The following is a 21,327-nucleotide window of genomic DNA, read 5'->3' as shown; positions in this document are numbered from 1 at the left end:
TTGACTAATTGTCCACATAGTTTATTTATAAATGGATTAAAACATTAGAGAGAAAGAAATAAAACTCGAATAGATCAAAAAGTGTTTTGGGGTTAAGGATTTGACATATGAAAATATACTAGAGCTTTTCCAGTTATTGAACGGAAAGAAGATAAAATGTTTTAGCTGGGTAGACAGACAACATTTGTAACATAGTTAAGTAAAATATAGATGCCGTATGTCATAAGAAGATAAAATTTGTACATATAATCTTTTTATTTTTAAATTTGCATACCTAAATTAATCCATTCAATAACCATTACTAAAGTTTGTCTAAAATGCTGCAATTTTTCAAATATCCTTTATTATTAAGGTTTAATTTTGTAAGTTATGGTATACACAGTTTCAAAGATAACCAGCAAATGTTATAAAAATATTTTATCCAAAAATACATGGGTGAATAAAATTACATTTTTATCAATACTTAATAATATGGATTATTTCATTAAGAAGCATACATATTGATCTATATAAAGGTGTCATTATTTTAATCATATTTTATTTAGTAAGAGGTAATAATATATTAGTTAAGACAGGAGGTTTTGGAGACGGACTTCCTGGGTTCCAAGACTGATTCTACTGCTTCTTAGCTCCAAGATTTTGAGGAAGTTGCTTAACCTCTCTCTGTCTCACTTTCTTCAAGTGTAAACTAATTTTAATAGTACTTCTTCATAGAGCTACTGCTGAGACTAAACAAAGTCCTTCAAAGCATTTAAAACAGTTTTTGGAAAAGAATAATACGTCTGTAAATATTATATTATCATCATTTTTTCATTACAATTACTATTATTATTACAGTCATGTACCACATAATGACATTTTGGTCAACGATGGACCACATATATGAGATCCCATAAGATTAGTTCTATATAGTCTAGGTGTGTAGTAGGCTATACCATCCGGATTTGTGTAAGTACATTCTATGGTGTTCATACAATGATGAAATCACCTAATGGTGCATTTCTCAGAATGTATCCCTGTTGTTAAGCAATGCATGATTATCTTAGCACGTGTAAATCATAGCCAGGGTCACACTCATCCATGGGCAGAGTTGCCACTTGTCTCAGAAGCCTGATTGAAGTATACCCACAAACTCCTCTGTCCTAATTTACATTCTTGGCTGAGATCCTTCGGTAATAATAGTTACAAAAAGATTTTTGTAGGGGCATTTTCTGACATCTCAGAATTTTAGCTATAGCCCCTGTGGGAGATCAGAATTGGCCACCTCAAAATATGTCTCTTTACCTTGATTATTTTCTCTGAAAAAAACTTTGACCTCCCTTCCCCACTAACATCCTAAAAGAATTTAACTCTGGGTATGGATAGACTGGAATGGCCCTTGCTAAGCCCATTCCAAGTAAAAGCAGAAGTTATCCTTTGTAAGAGACATTTACATTTACAAGGGAAATCTTCATTTGTACAGGTATCTCCCTCTCTGTACCAGGAAGAAGGGGGGGATGACCTTATCTCTAGAAACTCTTATCAGTGCATAAGGCAAGTAAATCTGCATACTCTTGTTTACTATGCTTTCTGGTAATCTCCCATAGCTGACTCTCCCCACCCCCAACATCTTCCCTTGGCTTTACTTGAATCTATTTAAAAAGAGGACCTCCCCCATTTTGTCGAGATACTCAGTTTCCCTGGGTCTCTGCCATGTATACATGTTATAAATCTTTGTTTGATTTTCTTCTGCTAATCGGTCTCACGTCAATTTAATTTGTAGCCCAGTCAGAAAGGACTTGGAGTGGGTAGAGAATAATCTTCCTCCCCTTCACCCCCAAGGCTGAAAACAACAGGTGTCAAGTATATCCCTACATTTGAAAGAAGACGGGAAGAAAGACATCCCCTGCAGAGATTGGTAAGAAGTGATTCAACTCACTGTCCTGACACCAACACACCCATCCCATGGTCTGTATGAGCAGATATCTGGGCAACATGAAGAAATGTTAGGACATTCATGGATAGTGAGTCCTGACTAAGTCCTTCTTTCTTTTGAGATCTATAGAAAATACTGACTTGCTGGGGAAGAAGCATCTAAAAGGATGACGCTAAGCACCTGACAGGGGAAAAAACCTGAGGAAAGGGGAAATCCATGGGAAGCATTTGTAGAAATTGGGGCTACCTGCTAGAAAGGGAGGCTGGCATTGTTTACCTAATTTAATAGTTAGATGCTGCTGTTCTGCCCTCTGTTTCTATTTGGGCAGGGGAAAATTGAATAAAAAAGAAGTAAAAAAAGTGTTTCGAGGGGCCAGCCCCACAGCATAGTGGTTAAGTCCAGCATGCTCTGCTTCAGTGGCCAGGGTTCATGGGTTCGGATCCCAGGTGTGACCTACACCACTTGTCAAGCCATGATGTGCCGGAAACCCACATACAAAATACAGGAACATTGGCACAGATGTTAGCTCAGGGCTAGTCTTGCTCAAGACAGAAAAAAAAATGAGGAAGATTGGCAACAGATGTTAGCTCAGAGCAAATCTTCCTCACCAGAAAAAAAAAAAAGTTTTTCGACTGAGATGGTCTGTAGTGATGCAGCCTATTCTCTCTTTCTTTGGCTTCATAAGGCTATGTGATTTCCTGTGGGCCCAATGGATCCTGTAGATGACCACTGAGGCTGGCTTGCCATTAGCCTGCCAAGAAGGCTACTGAGCAGGCAAGGAGCTTTTAGGCAAAGAGAGTTTGGGACTCCAGCAGAATATGCCTGAGGACTTCTAAACTACTCAAATATGTGGCTCACAATAGAAGCTAGCTTTGGAATGCTGGAAACTCAAGGAAGTTCATTGAGGTTGGGTACCTCAGTGGTAATTAAATAAGGGGCTGATGTTTATTACTTGTTTCCATCAAGTTCAGATTGTGAAATAGAGCAGTTAAATTTTATTTTTTATAAATTTACTATAGATGCAGCACTTTTACAGACAGTCTCATAAAATCCTCCAATCTAAAGAACTTATACTCTATTTTTCAGAACAGAAAGCAGAGGGTCTATATTTCTTTGAATAATGAAGGTAAAGTAAGGTTACAAATGTATCTTGTTTTTCTTTAAGCCTTGTCCAGCCACTGATATCTACTAGTTTAGCTAGCAGCGTAGGCCACGGGGAACGTAGACTCAGGTCAAGTAGGCATTGATAAGAACTGCGAAACTGTCACAGGGACAGAGGATGGCTTCCTGAGAAACGTGAGACCAAGAGGCAAAAGAAGAGCACTGGTCTCCTGAAAATTTTATGTAAAGGGGTACTGAAAAAGCCTGAGCTTGGGCAACAGGTAAATTAAAATAGAGGCAAATTAATTTTATCTTTATTGCCCAATCACAGGCTCCAATACTTGAGATGCCTTATTTTTCAATCTTTATTGTCCAGCTGCTAGAATTAAGGATGCTAAAAATAATAGTAGTAATTAATGGGGAATTCGAGGAATCATCTATGTTGCAAGTAAGCCTCCATTCCATAGTTCTTATTTAACAGTGCAGAAGTGACTTTGTAGTGCAATTTCATGATAGTTACAAAAATACATGATAAAGAAATTGTGAGGTCTTCTTTGAGTTCTCTTTGGAAAGATGGGCAGCTAAATGCTCCAAGTTTTTAGTTGTTAGTTGAGTAACATAACTAGCTATGTTAAAATAACCCAGCATTTTGATTCTGTTGATTGTCTTTTTACATATCAGTCTTTAAAGAAAAAAACATAAAGAGAGTACTAGAAATGTAGCAAGGAAAAATATGAAGGCAAATAGCACACTGAAATTAAAATTGATGTTCTTTGCTGCAGAAGGCCAATCAAAAGCAGAAAAAAAATCACAAGAAAACAGAATATATTTTTTTAAAACTATGTTTAATATATTACTTATGGGAGAAAGCAGTAAAAGAGAAAAATGTCATAAAAAATATGAAAACTCTTAAGGATCAGAAAGTGAGTTGTGGGAAGGCTTTCAAATTCAGGATCTAGAGAAAGCAAAGTACCAAAACCAATATAAAATCCAGTTGTTGAAATCATAGGGTGGAACTTGCCAATATGGTGACAAAGAAAATTACTCCTTTGAATTTTAATGTATATATTCATGTGAACAGATGAAAACAAGTACTTTCCAGTAAGGCTGCTTTCTCAGGGGAATTATGTGAAAGGAAGCTTTGGGCTTCTGGCATCCAAATAACAAATGAAATTGAGAAGATGGCAGTTTCAACTTATAAAATGTGCCATTAAACATTCAGTACGAAACCATTAAAATGCATGATATTATTTAAGAGGAAGAGACTAGTCAACTGCAACTGAGTTCTGCCATCACATTCCAAATGCCACAGCAGCTGCCACCTGGCTTTGATTCCTTCCTGGATCTGGGTAGTTGTGTATGAGACAGTTTTTGTCCTGCAGATCCAGTTCTTCTGCTGACCCACATTTTCTATTCTCTCTTTGCGCTCACTATCCTCATCCTTCCTTTCTCGTGACTTCAATACCCATTACAACCCTCTTTCCAAGCCCAACAATACATACATGCCAACACAGAAAACGCAGGTGAACAATTCTGTATGGTTAAAATTCATCAACTGAAATGCTCAGGAAATGGGGTACCATAATTTATTGAATGGTCTTGTTAGTATGCTATGGAATACTTCAATAATGTTTACCGTGTGTCAGACATAACTGTAAAGGTTTTACATTTATTAACTCATTTATCTTCCCAACAACCCTAAGAGTTGAGGACACCTGTCTCTACTTTGCAGATAAAGAAGCTGAGACACAGAGAGGTTAATAATCTATCCAAGGTCATAGCCAATAAAAGAGGCAGGAGGTGAATGCAGGCAGTCTGGTAGCAGAGGTTGGGCTCCCAAACACAAACATTCCATTGCTTTTCAGTCTCACTAAACATCTTAACTATTTGTTTATTTACTGCTATAGTGAATCAATGAACTGTTTAATTCTATTTAACTACCTTGATAATCATGCAGCATTTTGGGATCATTATGCTGACAATGAATTCCCATTATATAATTCAATAAATGCTGGAAAGAAAATATAGGATATTGAACACACACTTATTCATGTTCTCAATAAATTTTCAGTTATATTATGTAGGACGATAGGACATGAAATAACAAAAATGTAGTATCTACCCACAAAAAATATACATTTTGTGAAGATAGACATGTACATACATCACTACAGTATTGTGACACAAATGCTTATAGAGGATGAATAAAACATTATGAGAGAACCAGGAATAAAGCAACAAAATATTTGGGGGCTGATGAGGGAAGGCTCCACAGAGAAGGCACATTTGAGCTGACTATAAAATGAGGATTATTTTCCAAAGCCTACAGAGCATACAGGATAATTTAAAACAAAATCTCTGTAAGTTGATCAATCAACAGATATCTATTACGAGTTTGCTATCGCAAAGAAGGCAAAGGATACCAAAAAAGAATATAAGTAATTGTCCGTGGTCTGAAACGTAACTTCCTATAATACATATCAAATTGGTGAATAACATTCTGAAAAGGTAAACAATGCTGTAGGTGTTAGATTTGTATCCCTTTCTTCTAAATGTTGAATGTAATTAAACAAATACACATTAAATAACTACTATGAATGCAAAGTGTTAGAGGTGAATCATAGATGGAGACATCTATAAGCCTGCTCTGTAAGAGCTCACAACCTCATCAAGACAACAGATACATCCACAGCAACCCTGATAAATGGTGGACTCTGATAAGTCCCTTATCAGAGCTTTGGCAAAGCACTGTGCGAGATTAGTAAGGAAGAAATTAATTCTAAATGGAGATATATGTGATTAGTTATTAGGGTAAGATAATTGTAGGCAGAGGGCATAAAATAGCTAAGATGTATCAAGTGTTCATGTTCTAAGAACTGATTTAATATTCTTAGCAAAGCTATGACGTAGATACTAATAAAGTCTCTTTTACAGATGAGGAAACTTCACCACAGAGAAGTTTTGATAACTTATCTAAACTCCACATAGTATAAGGGAACCCAGGAAGGCTGGCTACATTGCCTCACTCCTAACCACGAGATTTACTGCCTCACTAGTGCAATGAAAACAAGATAAGAAAGTGCAGAACATGTTTGCATTCAGCAGGAACAAAATGAGTACACTGTATTTGGTAATAAGAACCACAAAGAAAATCTATAATAATAGAGTACATTATTATAGTATATTAATAAGCAATGAGTACTTAAAATACATTTCTTCAGAAAGCTTGCTACTGTATAATAATGTGCATCTGTATGCTATTTATTATGTTGATAGAAACAGAGTAGCCAAATCAGAGCATTCCACACCATTCAGGAAGATATTCAGAGGTCCAAGCACAATCAAGAGGAAGAGGTTGCTGACTGTTTTTATTCTTATGGTCAGAAGAGTGAGGTGAGCTAGGATCTCAGTTGGAATTCAAGTCTCATTTTCATGTTAATAAGAGCTACATAAAAATGAAGTAACTACTAATTAGGAATAGACTAGAGCTATATTCACAATTGCACCTGAGCAGGAGTTCTCAAGTGGAGTTTCTGAAGGATTTAAGTGGAGGACATGAATGGAATCATGTGAGAAATGATTGCATAGTGAATAAAAGGATGAACAGATATTGAATTCTTCAGAACACCCTAAGCACTGTAAATCTGTTCTGTTTCCTGTAGATATGGTTTTAAAAAGTTTTCATAAACTATCTGCTCTTATCTATTCTACCAGGCAACATCAACACTTAGAAGAAACCCCAGACCAGGAGGAAATTAGGTTTTTATTAATGTTTGTATTACAGAAAGATTAGCAATTTGCTGCCTACATATTTGGTCTGATCTTTGCTGCCCTCCAGAAAAACTGTCTCCACTTGAAGGAGTTAATACACACAGACATGAAGTCAAGAGAACAGAGTAGAGATGGGATAGTGTGGAGAAGCTGTGTGTTTCTCACCCCAATACTCCTTCTCCCTTCCTTTCACAGTCATTGACTTATAGCGTTGTCCATGTATGCTTGGAATGAAGACTCAATTTCTAAGCTTCCTTTCAATTAGGTGTGTTCTTATGCCTGACACATAGCTAAAGGAGCAGAAGTAGAAATTTTGTAAGACAGCACGTTCTCTTTTCTTCTTCTTTCCACCTTTCCCCCTATTCTACTTCGAACATAGATATCAATGATTGAGCTTCAATTTCAATTATGAGGATGAAGGCCACACTTTAAGGACGGCAAAGCATAGAGCTGGAAAGAGGTCAGGTTCCCAAGGACTTTATGTAACAAAGCTGCTATGCCTTCACATGATTACTTGCCTTGAGAATTGTAGATGAAAGATAAATAAAATTCAGTCTTCTTTGAGTCACTGTTATTTTGAGCCTCTGTTGTTCCTAAGTAAAACCTTGCTCTGACACAGTTTACATATTATGGAAATGTTGGCAGGTTAATCACTGCCATATCAGAAAGAGTTTTGATTGTTAAACTTATGTTTCTAGAATTTATGTCCTGGGGAACCATTATTACACAGACAACCAATGAACGTTTCAGGGTTAATGGGGAGGATCAAACTCTCGGATCAAGTAGCCAGCCAAGAGGCTATTGTAATAGACCAGGAATAATATAATAAGAATTTAAACTATAGAAATTGGATATAAAGAATGATAGTTTTAAAATCTTTCTATTCCTATCCACTCCTCTCCTTGTCTTGATTTTAGTTTATTTACTTCGATAAATGATCTGCTTAATCAGTCCAAATATATGAAAATACTTTCTTAAAAGAAAAAATTCATTTTCCTTTTTGAGGTAGTAGAATTTTATCCAACTTTCTCTCAGACTTTGAACTTCATCCTTTTTATTCCAAAAACAACCTGGTCTAACTTGCCCAGAATGCCGGACTTAAGGAGAGTAGCAAAGATAGTTGTGTATTTGTGTACAGGATTAGCAAATCTTGGGCAAGCTTAAGGGCTTAATGCCCTATTTAAAATTCAAGGTTGGTCTGTGTGAGAATAGTTCACAAAGTGTAAACAACTAGGGGTTGTTTTTTATTACAACAGCATTTTCCCATAGAATTGTATTATTGTCAGTTTATGTTATTCTGAGACCTTGTAAGAGATGCCATTAATTAAGCAATTTTTCTCTAATTTTTTTCCTTTAAATAAAATTTCCCTATAACAGGAACATTGTTTTGATTTCCTAAATAGTTATTAACACATTGCAGATATTTTTTATTTAGGTGACTATATAAAATGTATTCCAAAAATTGTAAGCAGAAAGAAAATTTTTTTCCAGCTTAATCAGCACACACATTCTGTAATTATATCTGTTTTAACCTAATGATTTTTACACTAAATTATTCCTTCATAGTTTTAGATAAGAAAATGTCAGTCTTGAACACCAAAATTAGTAGGTAAACAATTTACTTATTTGTTCCTTCAGCAAATGCTTACTATGTGCAAGGCTCTGTGTTAAGAATCATAAAAAAGGATGACTAATATGTAGCTCCTTCTCTCTATGGTTTCATAAAGTAGAAAGAGATAGATCCCACAATGGAGGTAGGAATAAATTGCTGTGTCAAGTCTTAAGAAGGAAGAGAGGGGGATTCTAAGAAAAATTCATAGTCATTTGCTGATGCCTGAAGCAGAAGTTAGAGTGGGAACAGAAAATAAAGCTTAGCATGGCAAGAATTTTGCTCCAGAGTTTTGACTTGAAAAAGAAAGAGAGAGAGAGACAGAGAGAGAGAGAACTGGCTGCAGTGTGGAAAATGAACTGATAGGGGAAGAGCTGAAAAGCAAAGAGAAGAGTCAAGAGGCTATTCCAACTGTCCAGGTGAAACATAAGACCTCCTGAACAAGAGCAGTGGAAAAACATGGACAGGGAATGAGACAGATGGGAGAGAAATGAGGGAGATGAAATCAACAGAACTTAAGCTCAACTGAATATGTTGTGCACATCGAGAATTGGAGAAGTGAACAATATTATCAATATTTCTAATTGTGATAAAGGAATAGACGTCGTGTCATTAATGGAAAAGTAAAACTAAGGAAAGGACACAATTTTGAAGATTAGGTGGAGGATGGAAATTTAATGAATTTTTTTGACATGTTGAATTTGAGGTACATGCAAAACGTCCACAAGCAGATATCTAGTAGGCTGGTGGATACGTGGATCTAAAATTGGGCAAAAAATTCTGTCCTGGGAATATACACATTACAATAGCTTAAAGGTGTTACATCTCTCCTTCTTAGCTTTCCATGATACTGGGCTCACTAGATTTCATTCTATAGCTCTGACTTCTCAGTTGTACAAGTTTTTATTCCACGGTCTGCTTCTTTGAATATTAGTATGACTTAATATTCTATCCCAAGATAGGGTGGTTTTCTTGCCCATAATCTCCCTTTTCAAAAACTGAACTGCAATTTTATCATTTTAAAATTATTATTACAGAGATAACATTAGGTTGAACTTGCCAATACTTGACTATTTATGACCTACAAAGATGGCAATTATATATGATTGATTCTAATACATATATATTATAGTATTAAATCAATTGCAAAATCCAAAAATTAGACACTGCAATTATTCATAATGCCACTAATTCCGGATTACAAAATTAAATATATGGTGATATTTTCCAGGTTTTTTCTATTAACACACATATTTACAAAAGTGGTAACATACTATACATACTGTATGAACTTGCTTTTTTCATCCAATACATTATAGTCATCTTCATTTATTAACACCTACTTTTTTAATTTTTGCAAATAATTTCAATATTGTCTTCCTTCAATGTTATAAAAATGCATCAGTCAAAGTTCTTTTATACATCTACATTTTGTGCATTTGTCCAATTATTTCTCAGGATAAATTCCATTCTATTAATGAACTTGAAGCAAATCTGTCTGCTTTCAGAGTTTCAACATGTTGAAAAGTTGCAGTTAGGTACATCTATTCTAAGTACATCTATTACCTGAACTATTCCAAATATTCCAATTTTTTTTTTTTACTTTTCTGCGTTTGTGTCTGAAAGTTTCTTCAATGCCAAGTGTCTTAAACAGAACTTCCTCTCTTTCCTTCCTCACCTCTCTTTTTCCTTCTCAATTTTGCTGAAGAACACCATCCTCTTTCCAAAATAATTATCAGCAAACAATAAAAAAAAACCTGGGAATAATCTTAGAATACTCCCTTTCCCTTAGGCACCCCACCTCCAAATCAAACCTTTCTTGACCAGTTTCTGTATATTTTACATCTTTGGATTTTCATTAAACCTTATCCCTTATCTACAACCTTGCTGTCGTCTTAGCCACTTATCGAATCCTTCCTGCCTTCTCATTCCCTCCACAGACCTATCTTTCTCAATGCTGTCAAAGTGATTTTAGTATACTTAAAACATTTATTGGCAGCCTATTAGCTATAGGATAAAACTCAACTCTTTCAAATTCTATGTAAGATCTTGTGTTCCTTTCCTGGACCCTGCTTATATTTCCATCCTATTCCTTTTATTATGACTCTTTTCTCTTTGCTCCAGTCTTATTAGATTATTAGACATTCCCAAATGCTGTCATTCCTTCCTTGTTCAATTTCATTGGAATATCCATCCCTTCTTGAGCACTTGGTTAACACATATAATGCCATTCAATAGTCAGCATATACATGCATATTTTTTAATCTATGTATCCTTTTACCTTCCTAGTAGAATCACTTCCTTCTTAGTGCCCAGCACCCTCCATGCACTATTTTATATAAAATAGCTATCACGAATATTTAACTGCCTTTTTTATATACAAATTTTTCCTCTTCTCTAGAATGAGGAAGGAACTACATCTAAATTATATCCATATCTCTAACTCCTAAATAAGTGTAGGTTCTGAATGAATCATGGATGGATGGATGGATGGATGGATGGATGGAGGAAAAGATGGGTGGAATAAGGAAAAAATTCTATGAGAAGTTGCCTAGGGATGAAACTTAAGCGAAATCTATATTTTCGGGTTTGTAGAAAAGGAAAAGGGGAAGGAAATTAAGTAAGGGGTTTTATCAGAATAAAAGAAAAAGAGGACACAAGGGTGGTGTATCACAGATAAAGGAAGGAGAAGTTTTTCAAAGAGAAAATGGTCAGCAATTTAGATTGTGACACAGAGGCCAACTAGGAGGACAAAAAAAGAGACTTTTCTAAATAGTCACTAGACACTATTGTAGTGAACTAGACATTCGTGGTGAATACGTATTCTATAATCAGTCTTAATGAATATTTTAATAATTGGTAAGATTAAAAGACTGTCATAGACATTGTCTCACTTTGGGGAAAAGAAGGTAACAAAATGTTGACTTATATGTAAATATTGTGTAATTGTTGCTTTAAGTAGGTATCACCACACGTCCACATTTCTTGTGTCTATTCTTTAGAAGTAAGGTAATTATTTAATTTCAACTATAAAGAAAGTTTAATTTCAACTATATTGGGATATCTAAATCCCAATATGTATTCGCCTGTATAAAAATAAAATTTTGACTTTGGAAATTACTGCATATTTAAATATAGTAATTTAATATTTTAAGAAATGTAGTTTTTTAAGACTATATGTGATATATACATATTTACCTATCCATTTGTTAATTTATCTGTCTTCCCATCCTGTATCCATTCAATCTTTCTATTATTTTCTCTCTCTGTACTTTGAAAAATATTTTCTCCATGCACGTTACACTAGTTTTTCAGTCTTCTGGGAGATTCCCCTGCTACCTCAGCACCTTGCTTTATTAAATATTCTAATACTTCTCAACACCAATCAATTGACTATGTGCTCTAGGCAAATTTGGCTTTTACATAACAGAAGTTCAGGTAGCCATTAATTCTCTGTTGATTTTCAACCCTATGCCAGAAAAGATTAAATTATTCCACAATAACATATTTAAATGATTTAATGTGAAAGTGTGTCAATTTATTTAAGTATTTTACTAAGTAGTTTAAAACTAAATTGAAATGGAAGTATCACATTACAAATGAAATTCTTCTTCAGATAATTAAAAATATATTATATATATATATATAATTTTTTGAGCACTAAACGAAAATTCATAGGATATTATCCACAGGATACCATCTTCCATAAAACTTTAAAAGAATAAATTCTCTCAAAAAGCCAGTCCATTACTTACTTCAGAGGTTGACTTAGATGTTTGAAATTCATGTTTTGCGTTATATATATATAACGCAATATATATATGAAATTGGTATCCATACTTTGCACTGGAAAGACTGATTGACAGAGGTCACAAGAGTAGTATTTTTTTCTCCCTAGGTCATTGATTTTCAAATATTTAAACTTTCATATTGAACTGAATTTAAGCACAATAAAATATATCTCCTCTCTTTCAGTAACTTTAGTCATTAAGAGACAACACCAAAAAACAAATTAAAAAAATAAATCAACACGTTTTTTCATTATTTTCCTTTTTTTGTTATTTTCTCTAGTAATAGGTAAAATTTTTCACTTTGAAATTCTTTAATGGCTTCGAATCAGTGATTATGGTCGTGCTGAGGGGATAAGGTAACTTTTTCTACACTGTTCACATTTCTGTTTACTCCTTGGCTTAAACACCATTGTCATTCTGATAACAATATCACAGAAAATTTACCTTTGCTGCTTCTTAATTTCCACTTTTCCCCCTCTCTCTCTTTCTTGACATAAAGAAATCAACATTGGAAAAATATAAGACTAGTGGTAAGAAAAGGATTGATGTAGGGGGGGAATAAAAGCATATTCTTTTTTTTTTTTTTTTTTAACATCCTTATCTTTCTACCACCAATCTGGCCAATTTACCTCCATCCTCACTTCTTTTGTTTTTTTAATTTTTTTTATTTATTTTTTCCCCCAAAGCCCCAGTAGATAGTTGTATGTTATAGCTGCACATCCTTCTAGTTGCTATATGTGGGACGCGGCCTCAGCATGGCCAGAGAAGTGGTGCATTGGTGCGCGCCCGGGATCCGAACCCAGGCCACCAGCAGCGGAGCATGCACACTTAACCACTAAGCCACCGGATGGCCCCAAAAAAGCATATTCTCATATATTTTTGCCACATCCTGAATGTGTGATCCAACATAGATATAGATGATATAGATATAGATATAGATATAGATATAGATATAGATATAGGTACATACACACACAGACACAAAGATACACACACACACACAGACACAAAGACACACACACACATACATCTCTTGAGCCTCAGTGTCCAGATCTAAAAATTCCCATGTATCAGCTGGCCATGATAGATACACAATAAAAGTTTCCTACATAACTTTTTTAAAATTCAATCTATAATATTTCTTTCATAGGCTTTCTAATAATTACAGATTCTTGTTTTTAGATACCAGGCTCAATAATCCTGACCTGGAAACCTTGTTTCAGTGTACTGAATAATATTCAAACTTCCAAAGGTATAGTGAAAATAACAGTTGTTGGGAACCACTTTAGTTTCATTTTTTTATTCTCTCAATATCAAACTTTCTCATTTTTTTCTGCTACTATATTTTGATTTAAAAAAGAATGTTTCAAAGTGCAAGGTTTAAAAAATTCTGTCTACAAACCATTTTGTAAACAAGCTAATATGTCAATCAAATCTAAAACACTGCTAGGATTTCTTAGACCTTTTGAAAACCATGACTGACTCAGATCCAAAGGCTTGTGAGGCCATTCATAGGGGGATGATTGCTTAGGGTTACCCTCTACAAGGCTGTAGCATTTTAATATCGTTTAAAGATCTAGTGCAGACTTTTCTTTCTATTATCACGTCTTTCCAAGAGAGCTTTACTTGATGATCTGGGTATCTTGGATCTCGTAATGAGTTATCAGCCAGCAAAATGGTGAAAAGGAAGGAATCAAAGAAAAGAGGAATGTAGGAGAGAAGGAAGAAATAAAATTAATTTCCATTGTGTTCCCATTTTACATCTGATAATAACTTTTGTATTTATAGATAAGGAAATTAACCCTCCTAAAATCTCAGAATGGTAGTCTATAATCTCATCAAAATTCTCGTGGCAGGAGACCAGGAACAATCGGACTTCAAAACTGGGTGATTATGAACTAGGTCTTTTAAAACAAAGAACAAACTCTTTTTCGTAGGACTTCGCAGATATTTCTACAATGAACTTTAACTCCCGCAATTCTTCCATTTGACACACAGCATAACCCTCTCATGGACCCTGATATCTAGTCTTCAAAAGAGCAATGACTAAAATCGGCATGAAACAAGGGCATTACAATTCCTTTTTTCTAAAGTGCATTGATCGCCACTCCCACCCTGCCCCAGTGTTTCTCTTCCCACTTTTACCCCAATGATTTAAAATGAAAAAAGCCAAGTCCTCATTTTCAGCTTTTTGAACCATATGCTAAAAAGTACAGTATGTTTCACAAGATTTATTCTCCTGTGAAAATTTCCATTACGTTGTTCTATGGAGTAAATAAGCTTATTAGTTTCTCAAAAAGAAGAAAGTCAGTCATCGAAGTTATAATAAAAGCTGTGGCAGCTCTCCGTTTCTCAATTTATTTTGTAAACACTGCTGATTATGATTGTTTATGGGCGTGTGACATCACCTTGCCCAATCATGCTGCGATGGGGAGAATTAGGAAGTCCTTCAAGTAATTTTGTCCTTTTGCTTTGCTATGTGGAGAATAAATCTTTAAACAACAGTTTTTCACCGCAGCCAAACGCAAAATGCCCTTTGCCTACTGTACTCCAGGGAAATAATAGAAACTTTCTATTGAACCTAATTAAACTATGCACTAATATGCTACTCACATTCAGGAAGGGGCTATATATCCCCTTTAATTTGTTTGATTTTTCACTTCACTATATAAATAGTTTTGGGGATAAATGATTTTATAAACAGCCATTTAAAAATTGTGGGGCAATTTATTTTAGCTTTTAGTCTCTAAATGTCAGGCTAATTTGCATACTTTAGGTATAAAACTATGACACAGTTATTTTGGTTTTACTCCCATATTCATATCTACTAGGGAAAGTAAGATATTATTCCACTGTTTTTCTCAGTATTTAGACATCAGTACCACTTTGACAAAAGAGGTAAAATAAAAACCAATAGGAACCAGTACTGAGAAGGGGTAGTATTTCCAAAGACAACATAAGATACGCTGTGGATATGAACATTTTTATTTATGCAGAAAGTATTCTTTATGAAACCCATGGACAGAGACATAGAAACAATTTAACACTGGATTCAAAATGTATTACATTAAAGCATGACATTTACCCTATGTTTTATGTTTATCATACCTACAAGAAATTAGGAAAGTATACATAGAATATTTGCAGAGTTAATGAAAGATATAAAGGTCACAAAATCATTAGAAAATGAATATAACCACTAATATACTAATATATCCTCTTCTATTGTTTGTTTCTATGCCTATTTATTTAACAATGTAGACAAATTGGGTTTGTTATGCATATTAAGTTTCTATTTACGTTATCCCAAATTATTCTTGAAAATCACCATTTTAATGACTACATTGGATTCTGTCATATAGATGTGTCATAATGTATTTACTCATTCTCTTCCTTTTTGGCCATTTTATGTCTTTTATAATACGTCATAATTGTAACAATACAAGAAACATATGTTTTAGGCAAATCTTTGTCTGTGTTTCCCCCTTGTTCAGTTACAGAGTGCTATTTGTGTCTTCATTGTAGAAATTACTAAATTCTTCCTAGGATCTGCAAGAATATTGGATATTAATCCTAGTTTTTGGTAGCATTGTAGTTTGAAATTATTCCTTCCAGAATTTCATGAATATTTCAAGAGGAACATGAGCAAGTGCAAATTAGGGGCAGCTAGCCAACATCTTCATTTGAAATCAGTCTCTGTAATATCAGACAACCTGTACTTATTGACTTTGTTCTAGTCACAATACTTTAATCACCTTATTCTTGAAACATATACCACAAATTCCTACACAGAGAAAGGCACACTTACATATAACTTACAAGAACACTCTCTTGCAGTTTCTAATAGTTGGCTGTCTTGATTACAGTAACTTAGACAAATGTTACACTGACAATATTAATACATTAATGTCAGCCATATCAATCATATCTAGCTTGAAGGGTCATTTTCAAAGTTAACAGCTTCAGGCAAAGTCGCCAACTATTAATGCTCCTAAATAGTAACTGTTCAGAAAACTGTGGACTTATGCCAAATTTAATCATATTTCAAGTAGTTTTGGAAAATAGGTAATAAGATTGTTCTAAAATATTTTCAAAATGCATAAATGTATTTGCCTGTGTACTTTATTATTATTGATTATACTTATTCCAAATCCAAATGTTAATTAGATTCTCTGCATTTTAAACGTTTTTTTACCATGTCCAAATCTATTCAAAACACCAATTTTATTTGTAATGTACTACAATTTCTGAATAATTGTCAATGTTCAAATAGTAAGTAACTGGTAGTTGAAACAACAATTTGATGTAACATACAAAAGCACAGTTATATGAAAGATGCATTTTAAAAAAAAAGAATACAAGACATCAAAATAAAGTACTTTGCAGACACCATCTATCATTACTGCTCATATTCTGTGGAATTAAACTAGTTTTGAATATTATTGATAGGGTTTATAAGCCAATTTTTACCCAAACTTTTGGAGGAGAATTTAAAAGTTAGAAACGTGAACGCCAGTTTAAAAACAAAAGCATGAAAATGTAGAAATCGAATTAAATCTATTTAGAAAAATTTTGAAATCCAAGTAATTTGGATCCCCAAAATAACCAGTGGTTCATATCCTGTTCCAGATGAGAAGTCCTGCTTTCAGCCAATGGCTGCCATACTATTCAATGAGCTCAGTGTCAGACCACCAGTGTGTATTTTTGCCACAATTTAAATAGGTTTAGCTTTCAAATATAGATTGAGAGAAAAATTATGTGGAAAATTACTTATGAACAACTTCAAAGCATCACAGCTCTTGTTTTATAGCATAATGATAAAAACTGCCTGGGGTAAAAGCCTGTGCTGCTACTTACTGGCTCTCGGACCTCATGAAAATTATTCAAATCCTCTGTGCCTCAGGTTCTTCATACGTAAAATGGTGATAACAATAATCGTTCAGGGTTGTTACGATAACTAAATGTCATAATACACAGGAAGCATTGAGAAGAGTTCGTGCACAGAGTGAGTGCTGTATTAGTGTTAGATGTGATTATTATTGTGTGGATGGCTTTCCATTATGCTCCATCTATATCTACTGCAATCTACCGCCATGGACCGATGACATCCAACAGGACAGGAGAAGAAATATGGATACCTGAAGCTTACATATATTATTCACAATGTCTACAATTGATGTCAAGGGGAGATAAAACAGTTGTGGAAAACTTAAGTGCCCTAGCATGGAGGAGAAGGTTAACTTTTTTTACTCATAATCCCTATTTACTCCTCATTTACTCCTCATGTCACTCGTCAATCTTCTGCACCAAGTTCCATCCAGATCATTGCTCATGGTGGTGCTTTCAGAAACATGTGCCATGTTGCTCTGTTTCTATTTAGTATGTACCTTGGTTTCCATTTGCTTTTTCTAGTTTCTTAAGGTGGAGGTTTACATTATTAGTTTGAGACGTTTCTTCTCTTCTTATATAAGCATTTAATGCTAAGAATTTCATTCTCAGCAGAGCTTTAGTTGCCTTCCACAAATCTTGAAATTATTTCTACTTTTGTTATGCAGTTCAAAATACTTTTAAAATTTCTTTGAGACTTTTTATTTGACCCATGCAATATTTACAATTATGCTGTTTAATTTCCCAATAATTAGTGATTTTTCTAAATATCATTCTGTTATTGATTTCCAGTTTAATTCTGTTATAATCTGTGAACATACTTTGAGTGATTTCTATTCTTTTAAATTTATTGTTTGTTTTGTGGGCTGGAATATGGTATATATAGATTAATGTTTTATGTAAGTTGTTTTTGTGTGTGTGAGGAAGATTAGCCCTGAGCTAACATCCAATGCTAATCCTCCTCTTTTTTGCTGATGAAGACTGGCCCTGGGCTAACATCCATGCCCATCTTCCTCTACTTTATATGGGATGCCACCATAGCATGGCTTGACAAGCAGTGTGTCAGCGCCTGCCGTGGATCTGAACTGGCAAACCCCAGGTCGCCAAAGCGGAGCATGTGCATTTAACCGCTAGGCCACCGGGCTGGCCCCTTATGTACATTTTTAAATAACATGTATTTGGCTGTTCTTGACTGGAGTGTTCTGTAAAAACCAATCTGACCTACTTGGTAGACAATGTTGGCCAATTCTTCTATGACATTGTTGATTTACTGACCACTTTCTGAGAGAGCAGTATTCAAGTCTCCAAATGTCATTTTAGGTTCCCTATTTTTCCTTTCAATTCTATCATATTTTTCCTCATATATTTTGAAGCTCTGTTTTTAGGAGTATACACATTTAGCATCAGCATGGCTTCTTGGTGAATTGACACCTTTATCATTATGAAATGATCCTTTCTATCACTAGTATTATTTTATATTCTAAAATTTACCTTGGCTGATATTAATACAGATGCTCTAGCTATGAATTTTGTAGATGATCTAGATTCTCATTGTTAGATTGGAGCAATATACTGTTGTGACTTTTTATAGCCTATGTGGAAAGGGAACCTCTAACACTAATTGTTTTTATAAAAGCACAGTATCTGAAATTCCATTTTCTGGAAAGTCCTCCAGATTCTGACAATTATTTGTCTGTCAAGTTTAGTTTGTTTTGATGCTGTGAACAGTTATCTTTTTCCTGGGTATTCACAGGTTTTTTAGTGGATAATGAGGATTTGATTTAGGAGCTCGTCTGTTTTAAACCAGAAGCCAGACAATTGACTTTTAATTCTCATTAGAACCTGACTTTGATGATATGTCTTTATTTTATGAAGCATATTGCCATTTTACATAAAGAATAAACGTGAGCAACAAAAATTAAACATATTAGAGTGAACTTTCACATGAGTACAGCCAAAAAAAAAAAGGCTGTCAAATGTGCCTGGCTTTAGATGCTTATAAATAATATCGTTTAACAGTCTACTCAAATTGCAGCATAGTATGTAGGAAAGAACATAGAACTGAAAATGGGAAGACATATTTGAGACCTGCTTTCACAACTAACGGACAACCTTAGAGAAGACAGTTAGTAGCAAAAAACCCTAGCTTCTTAGAGATAAGAAAAGGATACAATGAGAGTACCTGACTTAACTACCATTACAAGGTACAAATGAGATACCTGAAGTGAGAGCACTATAAAGTGTTACACAACTATTTGCTTTCATTATTAGTTAATTTAGTTTTAGATTCTTTGACAAATGCTGCAAAGTGTCAGTTTCACTCATTTAGGCATTAGAGTTTTGAAGTTGCAACCACAAATTGAAGTATATAATAATATCTTAGTTATAATAATGAGAAGCATTGGCAACCTCTGTTTCTTCAACCCATAATTTAGAAAGGCATTACTTATTTTTTTCCTTATAGGGATAGTATCAAAATCAAATGTTAGTAGAGATTTTTTTCTCAATATCTTCATTTTAATATTTTATAATCCCCTTGTCTCTCTTAGGATGTTATAACTTATAATTTTACATTGATGAGTAGTACTAGGATCAGGAAATAGCTTGGTTAGTTTTCTGGCAGCTTCGTGCTGTCAGTCCCATCAGTTAATATCTTTTCTCACATGCCAGCTTAACACTGCACAGTCATTTGAAAGCTCTATGTAAGAGTCTCCCACCTTCTTTTCTTGTTGTAAGGAAGTTTCCTGAGTTTCTTTGTCATTACACATTCTTTAATCTCTTTGAAAGTAACATGACCCACTGTATGGTTTCCCCTTTGTTACATTAAATGCTCCAGGCAGTATCCTTAAATGTCTAGAATTAAACATTTTCTGTCAATTTTGGAAGATGGAGTTCTGTTCAGATAATGAGAATGCTACTACAAACTTTGCTTTAATTGCTATGTTATAATCTCCAGGCCTGAAAAGTCCTGGAGACCCTGATACATAAAATGCCTTTCAGCTACACAGGTGTGGAATTCATTACAAGTGGGTTTAAAGTTGGGAATATATCCCGAACTCACTGAAAGAATATCAATGCCCTTGGGGTATTTGATAACTTGAACTATTATTTAAAGTGTAACAATGGTGATATATTTAAAAAGAGCAAAAAGTAAGAAAGCATGCAATTATAACTGTGAGGACACACACATGCACACACCTTTGAGAGAAATAATATTATCAGATCTTTGCAAAGAGCAGGGAACAAAAGTGAAATCTCTGTATAAGATAAAAATTATCAGTAAAATGACACTATTTTAGCATCGTTGATTAACCATAAGGGTAAAAGTGAAGTTTCCACCTAGTAGCATTAGTGGTTCACTTTATTATACACATGTTTTACATGGAATTTTTTTAAAAAAGTGAAATAAAAATGTCTAATAATATAAGCCTACAATATAAGCAAAATATATTTATACATCAACCCTTAAGAACTTTTTGCCTCAAAATACCCTTACCATGAACATAAAAATGTAACCTTTGTTTTGTGGTTCCTCTGCATTATATTCATAACTAAATCATGGCACATGCACATGCTGCGTCAACCAACAGATTACAGAATAAAGTTCACACATTTCAACAATAACAACAGTACAACATGTGGCGTGGTTTTCTCATTCCATAAAATCATGCTGAAAATAATTTCTGAGGCCAGTGTTGGGGCAGTCGTAGATTAGCGGATTTCTCTTTCTTTTTTTTCCTTAGTCACATATTAAATGCTTGTCCTCTAAATTAACTGCATGGGTCGGGATGAAAGAAAGAAGAGGGAGTACAAGCCATGTCAGTGAGTATATTAATTGGCCTCTGTGCATTATTTTTTCTTTGATGACTTAATTTAAAACCATTTTACGGAGAAATCTTTTGAAAGGGAACATGCAATTTTCAAAGAAAAGTTGTGAGTCAAGCTGATCAAAGTGCCTATCAGCTGGAATAACATTTAACTGTGGGTGACCTGAAAATCCTCATAATGGAACTTAATCACATAAAACGGAAAAACAAAATGAACAGCAAGTATGAACAGGGTGAGATAGCCCTACTTTGCCAATCAAGCAAACAGCGTCAATGCTTTAGGGAAAAGACACCAATCAGTCTGCTGATGTGATGTCCAACATGGTCGTGTTGACATCCTTACCTCCTGCAGGGAAGAGGTTGGAGAACAAAGCATGGTCACTGAAATAAAATAACAGTAGGCAAAACATTACCAAGATTCCCTAA

Source organism: Diceros bicornis, chromosome 1 (assembly GCF_020826845.1).
Source record: "Diceros bicornis minor isolate mBicDic1 chromosome 1, mDicBic1.mat.cur, whole genome shotgun sequence".
In the NCBI taxonomy this organism is placed as follows: Eukaryota; Metazoa; Chordata; class Mammalia; order Perissodactyla; family Rhinocerotidae; genus Diceros; species Diceros bicornis.
This window is presented reverse-complemented; position numbering follows the sequence as displayed.